Raw genomic sequence first — 10,345 nt, 5'->3', positions numbered from 1 at the left:
CCTCCGTCTAACGAAGAAAGCGTTTCGATCAAACCGGATGTTTTGACCAACACAAAAGTCGTGAAATCGTTTAGAAACGGGCGAACGAGTATCGAAAGTAACAGGGGGACCGGGGAGACGCCTCTCGTATACGTTTCACCCGGACTCGGTGGCGCGCAAAACTTGATAATTACGTAATAATACGCGACGTTACGTCGGATATGAAACGGCAAAAGGTCCCGGTGAAATGTGAAAAGCGTGGCGGAGTGGGAAGTCATTGAGTATGCGAATGCCGCGAGAATGCGATTGAAGTCGTTACTCGAGAACAAAAAAAAAAGTCTTTTTATCGCAATAAGAATATCGTTATCTCTGATTGGGATGGCAAAAGTAAACTGTCCTTATACCTTAAAGAAATATGTATGAAAATAGCTTTATTTTCTATCCTTCATTATTCCTTCATTACGAGATTCAAATTAATATATTAGATATCGTTGTAATTTTCTTTTAAATAATTCAAGGGTTTAAAACAAAAATAGAGAAATTTTTTTATTGGCGAAATATAAATTGGAAATATCCTATCGACGCACGAATTTTTAGTAAATCAATTCTAATCGATATAATGTTCTATTCCAGTTATTACGTAAATGCAAGGAGGCATCAGAAAATTTAATTTATGCATGGATTGCGCACAGTGATGTTGAAAAAATATTACTTTCTCGATTCCTTATTTTTCTGCTGCTCGGTTTAACGTATACTTCTGCGAGAGCCTCGAGAAAATGATATTGATGTCCGATCGATTAAGCAAAATTATAGAGTGTAACTATTTAAATATATGTATTTAGAATCCAATATATTGTACATTTTTAATCTTCGTCATTCCAAAGTCTTCACTTATTCAATCGGCATACAAGCGAGCACGAAACGGAAATAGTACGAAATCAGCATTGAATTGGTGAACGTTCACGGAGGCATGCGAAATGATTGCGATAACGATTCGCAGCAGGAGGATAAAGGGGTGAGAGGGATAATCACGTAATTCGTATTACGGAAGGCTCGCGAGGGGTCGAGAAAGGAAGGTGTTTTGCTAGCTGGCCGCACGACTACGGTGGCCTCGACCTTTCCGGAAAAGCTTGGAAATTGCAGTCAACGTGCCCTGCGATTAGGCACGCGTGAAAGATCAACGATGTATATTGCCCGCCGCTCGAGCCTTTTGCACGTGCCGTGCAACGCGTATCAATCTCGGACAACCGCCAGATATCGTGCATACAGACGGCTTATTGTTAGCTTCATTCTCTCTATTATACGAAGCAACGTGCATGTGGATTCGAAATAATAAGAAACGAAAGCCGAATTTTTCCAATACATTTGGCAAAAAAAAGAGAATAAAGATAAGAATATTATTATCAGAAGAATATTTGAATTGCAAAGAATGATTATAGAATAATATAATTAATAGGATTAAAAATTATTATTATTAAGAAATTAATTGATCTTAGTTTATATATTTTTTAAGAAATAAATAAACTATTAAAAAATAAATTAATCTTAATTAAGTTTTTTTTCAAAATAGCAATAATAATTAAAGATTGTAATTACAGATACGAGACAAAGTTCATAAAAATGTAATGGATCATTAAGTTGTGATATATGCAGTAATCGATATAGCTCTAAAATTATAGCGCCTTAGGGGGTTGATGGGTTCGCCGCAGGAAAATCAACGCGCGTCGTTACGAAATTTCTGTCGCGAGGGGAATCGCCTTTCTCTCACCTTAATGACTCCCAAAGGACAACGTCCTTTCGGCGACCGAGCCGAGCAAGGCGACCGCGACGCGCCGTTAAATGTTAACGTGGCTCACAAATCTTTTCGTGCAACGAGATGAAGCGCGCAGCGCTATAAACGACGGATGCTCTCCTTTTGAAATATTACCGAGCGTGCACCGCTCTACAAACTGCGATTTCAGCGAAAGGTCTCGCTGACCTTTCCGCTCGGATTTTCTTTTGCTTTTTTTTCTTCGAGCTCGTATCAATAGTCGCCACGAGCCGCGAAGTCGAGAGCCGAGCGCGCGCGCGCGTTCCGCAGACGGAGAATTTATTCTATTTATACGTCTCGTGATCGGTGCAATAAATAGAACATTATGCAAGTTCCCGTTAAGCAGGTAGTACGCACACGACCGTCGGCGAAAAATCGTATTACATCGCGATATAAGTGTACCGAGAGCGCGGTAATGTAATAAGACTTGCTGCACAAAATCCGCCGGACACGATCGCGCGTGAAATGTATGATCAACGAGAGATCTCATTACGTCACCACGTGTCACATGCAAATGAGATCTGTCGATCGGAGGGAATGCTATTAAAATGTTCGCGTTTGAATATAATGAAATTACGAGTTGTCGCGTGCGAGTAACGTACGCCTATATCTTGTTCAGATATAAATGATATATAAACGATTCAAATCGCGACTCCGAGTAATTGACTATACAAATTAAATGAGGGTCGTATAAATATGCGAGGCTGAATCCTATATTTACGATTGCTTTTTCTCAGTATCTCGATTTACAGAGCCAGCCTTCTTTTAAAATCCAAAGTTTTTGAATTAAATATACGAAAAAATTTCTCTCTCTCGCGCGCGCACGATACTTATACTGACCTATCCAAAATTTCTGCTGCTTAACCTTCGGCCGTCGAATAACGTTTTGAGAAAGCGAGAAATATATATGTTCTCTCGAAGTTCGAGTATCGTCGTGCGAATGGCAGATCGGCGCTTGCAGACGCCGCGTGGAAAAAAAAAAGATAAACGCGATGTATCAGCCGCGGTTCATCGCCACACGTACGCGCGCCGCAAAACGAGCGCCGAGCGCATAACGTTCCTCTCGCGTTTCAAATCAATTGTTATACGTGCCGCGACCTCTCGTTACTCGTGCTACTCGATACGGCGATCCGGAGGAGGCACGAGGCATTCCCGGCGGCCCACGTTTCGCCATTGCGTTCCGCGATTTTTTTTCTCTTTCGCGCCGGCTACAGGGAAGGTCCCCCTGTAGGTGTGACTCGAATTCTTCGGCGACCTGCCTCTTTCCGTCTCCGTACCCCTCCGTCGTTACTTTCTCTGCAGTTCGACCGCGTTCGAGAGATGGAGAATGCCTATTATTCCTATTGCGATACACTTGGGTGTACATCCTCATAAATACTGCGCGCGATCCGGCGAGTTTCGCCGCGCGAAAGAGCGCGACGGAGTGCAAGAGGCGACGAACGCGCTCTCGCAAAAGGCGCGTTTCGAGACAAAGTTGTTGAATGCGCGAAACCGCATTCTGAACTGCCATTACGACTCAATAGATATATTCATTTCATATAGGAATTATAATAATAAATTTTTACTGTCATTCTTTCGTGCGTAGATATAAATCCCAAGAAAACCGGCGGTTAGATTTATATGTTATCATAATTAAGCAGACATTCATTCTTCGAAGTGATTTATATTATCCATTAACAATTTTTATAAAATTATATTCATTACGAGAAAGCTTAAAAATTATTTAAAAAAGAAAATGTTATTCATATAATTTATAGTGTTATTAATAGATATTATTTAATATGTATTATCCCTTATTATTAATATTTACATATCTAGTTTCAATAATTTCAATATGTAATAGAGCACTAATAGAAAGATCAATATTTTACGAAATACTAATAAATTTGTAAAATTTAATTCGTTAAATCATATAATAACTAAATGTAGTTCGCCTATGCGAGCCGACACGGATGTTGGCGTTTAATAATTTTTATTGTTACACAATATCCAACCGCACACAAAGTGCGCACCGCATTTTTGTGAGTATTAAAACACAGTTCTTACATGAGGTCGGAATCCATTGAAACGAATTAAATTGACAAGCAATTTAATATTTCTGATAGATGCTAATAAGCATCCATAAGAATCCCCTTCCTCCCAAACCTATGTAAAGAAATTTATTGCGAAAAATATCATTTCAGCCAGGAATCAAACCTGAATCTCCCGTCGGCTCGCATATATTTAGTTATATGATTTATTCATTGGGAGCCTTAATTTCTTCAAGTTAAATTTAGCAAAAATGTAATAACTTGTTTTGAATAATTAAAAAATCAAGAAGCGAAGTTTCATGTTACCGATTGACCCACATATGTAATTAGATTAATTACAAATTCTCTCTGTACAATTTTCTGTATAATTAATTAAAAACATATATTTCTCTTTCTAGAACCGCAAACATTTCAGAATCGAAAGATGGACCCTGCCTCCTGGTGGTTCTCCAACTTACTTGGACCGAAGGTACAACTGGGTCACCTTGTCGGAGGTTTTGCAACTCCGATAGGCAGATACTTAAATGTTCAAAGGAACGAAACAGTGGCCAAAGCGCGGCCTGAAAATCCGGTTTGGGGAAAATAATGACGCGTCAGAGGGGGGGACCTCCGGGTGATCTCTCGACGATGGAGTCCTCGATAGGGGAGGGGAGGGGGGGGAGACTGGGTCTTTGTGCATCGATGGGTGTAAATCACCTTCTCGGACTTCTCGGAACACATTAGCCGTCCTCGACGCGGATAATTTTAGACTCCGTGAAAGGACGATACCGCGAAATATCGCCGACGGCCAGGAAGGAAACTATGCCTTCCGCTGATATTGCATGTCGATGACGTCGACATAGGAGAAACAATCGATGAATTATTCACGATCAGTCTTCGTTTTAAAATATAATTTGAAGGCTCTTAGAAATTTTCGTAAAATTACACTTTTGAGAAATATGAAGAAATGATTAAGAAAATATTTGTAAGCAATGCATTTTGGTTGCATTTTGTATTGTGCAAACAATTATGTATAAAATGTTACACACATCGTCAATGACAATATACATTTAATCCATTAAATCTAGATTAAATTAAGATTACGAGTATATTATATAAAGAGTGTATATATAAAGAATATATATAAAGAGCGGAAAGGAAAAAAAGCATTCGGTATAGTCGCGAAATATACAGTCTATACACGGAAAGAACGAGTTTTTTGAAAGGTCTAAAAATTTTGCTAAATACAGATCTGAAAATAATTTTTTATTGAATTATCAAAATAATTTTTTGGAATGTTAAAACTGATAAGCATTGCTATAAAACATTGTTTTGACATTCTAGCAATCATTTTGACTTTCGCACAAAATTATTTTGATTATTGAACAAAAATTATTTTCAGACCTGAATTCAGCAAAATTGTTCTTTCCGTGTACTTCTTAAAATACCTGCGTGCACGTGTCGCAACATATTGTATTTACCGTACAGATTGAACATTCGATTCTGAATTCGATTTCGGTAAAGGAAAACGAGATTCGTAAAGGCCTTTAACGCATCAATGTCTTGACGCCCTAAATTTGAGGGACCGGGCTCTCGGATCGATCAAGGCTGCGGCTGCAACCTCGACTAAATGACGTCGGTCATCCTATTGCGTTCCAGCTGCCACCAGAAGGTGAATTGCGCAACAGCGGCACGGTTATACCCTCGCCGCGCCCAACACGTCGTCCCCCCCCCGTGTCTCTCCCTCCCGCTATCTCCCCCTTTTCGTCTCTTTCTCTCCGTATCGACGAATGCGTGCGTGCGTGCGTGCATATATTCGAGGTAAGGTTAAACTCCGGTGACATTTTGGACGACTTTCACCCGTGCGGGCCCGGCTACGGGACAGCTGCTTTCTTCGTCGCTCTTTTCGTCACGTCGTATCGGCGCGGCGTATCGCGGCGCGGCTCAGGGCGCGGCCCCGCGGATCGCAAAGTCCGATCGAAAATGGTACTTACTACTTGCGCGCAGCATCCGCGGCGGTCTGTAAAGGGCGGCCCGCGGGATTCTCGCGTTGCACGACCGTGACCTGAATTCCGCAGCAAGAAGGAAATTGGATCGCCGGAGATCGAAGTAAATCAACAAAAACTCGAGTTACTTCTCTTATTTATTGTTAGCAAAATACATGGTAAATGTACATAGTGTTTTCTATTTCTGCACACACACACACAAACACATATCGTACGTATAATTTATGCCTTTACATCTAATTTATTTCAGAGAGATGCGGAGAAACTTAATCTGCCGTGTCTTAGCGAGAGCATTCCGGCAGCGGCAAGAAATTAAATGGTCAGTCGATTAAATCGGCTGAACTGGATTAGAATGAGAGCAGCCGTTAGCGATCTAATTGTAAATTAAAGTAATTTTCCTCGCCGTATGCCCGGATCGCGTGTCATCGGCGGCGCGTATATTTTTACCGCGATCGCGATCGCGCGACGTTAGAGAGAAAGCGAGAAAAGTAAAAACAACATACAGCGCGATACAGAGCCCTCTCCGCCTGCGAGTGCAGCGCGCGGCGGCGCTTGCATTTCCTCGGAGATTTTCTATTTTTTTTTTTTATTCCCGCCGCGCGCGTGTTAGAGCGAGCCGCGGCGCGTTCTTATGCGCCGCGCAAGAAAGCGCATTCTATACCCGCCTTCGGAGCAGCGGCAGGAGATGCAAATAATTGTTACGAAATTTTACACGATATTAACATACTTTATGCGCGAAAAGTATGTTACTGTGTTAATGTATACTGCAGGATTGATAAACGTGAGACGCTAAATTGTTAATTTTTCATTCTTGTGCCGAATGAACAATTAAAATGAGTCCATTAACGAGAGATTTTGCGAAAGTCCTTTTGCTGAAACAGCTGCAGAATTACATTTGTGCACTGTTGCAATTGTTAATCGTACAGAAGTTCGGTTTTTACATTGTTTTTATAACTTTTTCCCTCTCGAATTTAAAATAAATGGTTCGCGAGCCTCCGCGCTCTTCCGCGTAACTTCCAAGAAAATTTAAAGACCGTAAGATTTTCGCCCGTGTTCCGTGCAACATTCGAATCGCGGAAGAAACAACTCGTCTCGCCGAAGCGTTACGAGTTACGGGCAAACTCGTCCGCGTGCAGTTACGCGTGCGCTCGCTCGCGCGTGATCGTTCGCGCTCGTATCCGGGCCTTACGTCTGCAATTCCTTACGACCGCGTTGCGAACTAGGACCCGGGGGGGAGAGGGGGAGGGTCTCGTGGTTCGCAACGTAAGGCCTTATCGTCCATCTAATTCAAATGTCACGGAAGGATTAGGGAGAAGTTCGGAGAACTTCGCCCGGTAGGAAAAACCGAATGGTCGCGATTTAATTCTTGAATTCCAACTTGATTCAAGAGTTTCTGGATATTCTTGATATAATATAATTAAAAACGCCTCTGATCATCTAATTACTTTATATATGCTTAATAAAATCGCAACGAACAAATTAAACATTGAGAAACGAAACACGTCAATACGATTCAAGCGGATTTTGGTGCTCGATTAATATTATACTGTGTGCAATCTTACATTTTATCGATTCAAATAATTCGCGCGGTACGTTTATTTGAACCGATAAATTGTAAGCTTCACAAACAGTATATAAATATTATCGAGCACTAAGATCCTCTCTTGGACCGTATTGGTGTTTTTCGCAATTTCTTAATTTGTATTTAACATTAACGGTCTATCCTGATACTTAATTGTTTATACACGTCGCCTTGAAATTAAAAAATGTCATAAACGGGGCTAGAATGACAATTCGGAATCCGATGAGGAGGGAAAGCGCGACGTCGCGATTTCGCGGGAAACGGCTAATAATGACTAGACGTGCCGTTGCCGGCCGGCCGGCTAAACAGTTCGGATCGCGAATCGAGGAGATAGCCGCGGAATATGTAGGGTGCAGCGAAAAGTGGTTCTCCTTGGGCCCCGGTGCCGCATTCCCGCTCGCATCTCCTCTCCCGGCGGCGACGGCGCGGCGCGGCGCAGCGCGGCGGCTTTTTTCCGCGCCGCAATTGCAACGTGGGCGACGTAAAACGGATACGCCGTTACGGATCCGCATTACCGCTAAGTGCCATCGCACCGCACGTCCTAAGGCGATGACGTATCCGCCGGTAGAGTTACATTTACGGTCATTCAAGCGTAAGCGAGGAGAGACACGCGTCCCGACGGGGACTCATCTCGAGAAATGTATCACATCGAAGAGATTAAATTCTGTTCTGTGATCGCAATTCGAATTTTAATTTCTCATCCAAAAAGAATATTCTACTAGTAAGTTGAGAATTCTTCTTAACATTTCCTCTATGAAAAATCTTGCAAAAAATCTTACACAAAGCATATTCCTCTGTAAACGCATTTATTTTTATCTATAAAAAAGTGGATGTATGTACTATGATCAAGACTATGATCAAGAATTATACGATATTTCCTCTACATTTTAAAGTATCTTCTAAAGAGGCCAAATTTCAGAGGAAAGTCCTCTAGAAATCAAGAGGGTACCACTAAGAACAGAATTTTTTTTTAGATAGGGGAGAGTTGTTGAATGCTTAAGATATTTTTAGTTATATTTCACATTTGGTACTATTTAGAATGCAAACGAACGTTGGAAATTGTAGCTTGATGTTCAAGGCATCTAATATTACATGTTAAATCTTTCACTAATAACAAACTAGTTTGTTCTAAGCTTTTTTGTGTAACATGCTATCAAAAGTATGATTCAGCAAACCGATCGCCTAAATCGTACCGGTGAGTTTTATTAATAATAGCTCCTTCTAAACTATTGAATTTATGAATGAAAATAATTAAAAACACAAGATTGATAAAAGAATCATGAATTAATATCTATTTATTTCATCAAACAATATATAGCTATTTTGCTTACGCAACTCGATGACGGTTTTTTCCTCTACAGACTTGCTACAGAACAACTTCGATCGTGTAAAAATAAATAATGTTGATTATGTCGTGTGATCTAAAGATAAAGATACATTAGTGTTCCTAAATTGTACCGATATGGTATAAGAACTCTTATGCTGATTAGGTACAATTTAGGAAACTTGACAGAGATAATAAAAATATTGATATAATTTTTATAATAATTGTAAATATGTATATATAATGAATGTAAAATATGCTATCATAAACTTTCTTTTAAGAAAAAATAACGATTTAATAAAAAAATTGCATAGTTACATAAGTCAAGATCAAAAATTTACATCAATTGTATCTGATTTTTTTAAATGTTGATAGCATGCACAAAACAAGATGTAATCTGTTCATTGTTTGTCTATCTTACATATTTCTTATTTATTTCATATTTTTGTTACTAAATGTTGCTTCTATTAAGTGGAACTATAAAATATTGAAGAGGTACGCTTTATGAGACTGGTACGCATTTGGCTCTCCCTTGCATGCAAAATTCAAAGTAAAGACATGCAGATTAAATAAGTGGATCTATATCGTGCCTGTATGTGAAATGGGATAAAATTTTACATATATATGTATGTGTACCAATTTCATTTCTACAAAACAAGCCGCTGCACGCACACTTTTTTGATATATAATATAATAATTACATATAATTCGCGAGATTTTTTCCGTGTAAAGCATCTCATGAAATATAATTGAGAGAGAAAGATTAGAGATTGTAGAGATTATATCCTGCTATACGGGGGGCAAGGAAGCGAGATTCGACAATTATATCTTCGCGAAGACACACGAGAGGGATAGGAGCGAAAGGAGGCAAGGAGGCGTAATCCCGAAAACACAGCGAGCGATATCTCGGTTCCGTTCTAAATGCAACGAGGGAGATTGCACGATCGGCTGATGTATCCATCGCGCGCGGCATCCTCCTTTCTATTTGGAAGACATTGTCCGCGCACGAGATCTAACGGTTTCACGATGATACGTGATAAGCACTATGTACGCATGCATATGTACACAATTCACTTCTCACTTTAATAGCAGAGATTGTCTGAGAAATTTAAAATCGATATTTCCTTAAAAATATGAACACATATTAATTACGGAGAGAATTTTCTTTTAAAATTTACCCTGAAAATCATGTTAATCGTGGGACAACATAGTATTTTGACAAATTTTACTGTGCACTACAATAAATTTGTTGTACTATATATTAAAAAAAAAAATAGTGGAAATCACATAAAATTCGTCGAAATATAATACTATGTTGTCCTACGATTAACATGATTTTCCGGGTAAATGTTAAAATAAAATTCTCTCCGTGAAGTTTTCGTAATTAATGAACTAAAGCTTCAAGAGAGAAAAAAGATCTGTGTTAAAAGTTAAACATAATTTTCCTTCTTTGAAGAAAATCGATTTCAAAACAAGGCCGTAACCTCGCTAACGAGCTCTGATGTCATCTGTAATCTTAATTTTACTGATGACCTCTGTAATCTTCGCTTTTGACATATTCGCACGGTAGGCACGATCACATGTGCCAAATCTTTCGGCGCGAGGCAGTCTACCTGTCTGCCTGGCGTGCGAAAT

This window comes from Wasmannia auropunctata, unplaced genomic scaffold (assembly GCF_000956235.1).
Source record: "Wasmannia auropunctata unplaced genomic scaffold, wasmannia.A_1.0 LD335981.1, whole genome shotgun sequence".
NCBI lineage: Eukaryota > Metazoa > Arthropoda > Insecta > Hymenoptera > Formicidae > Wasmannia > Wasmannia auropunctata.
This window is presented reverse-complemented; position numbering follows the sequence as displayed.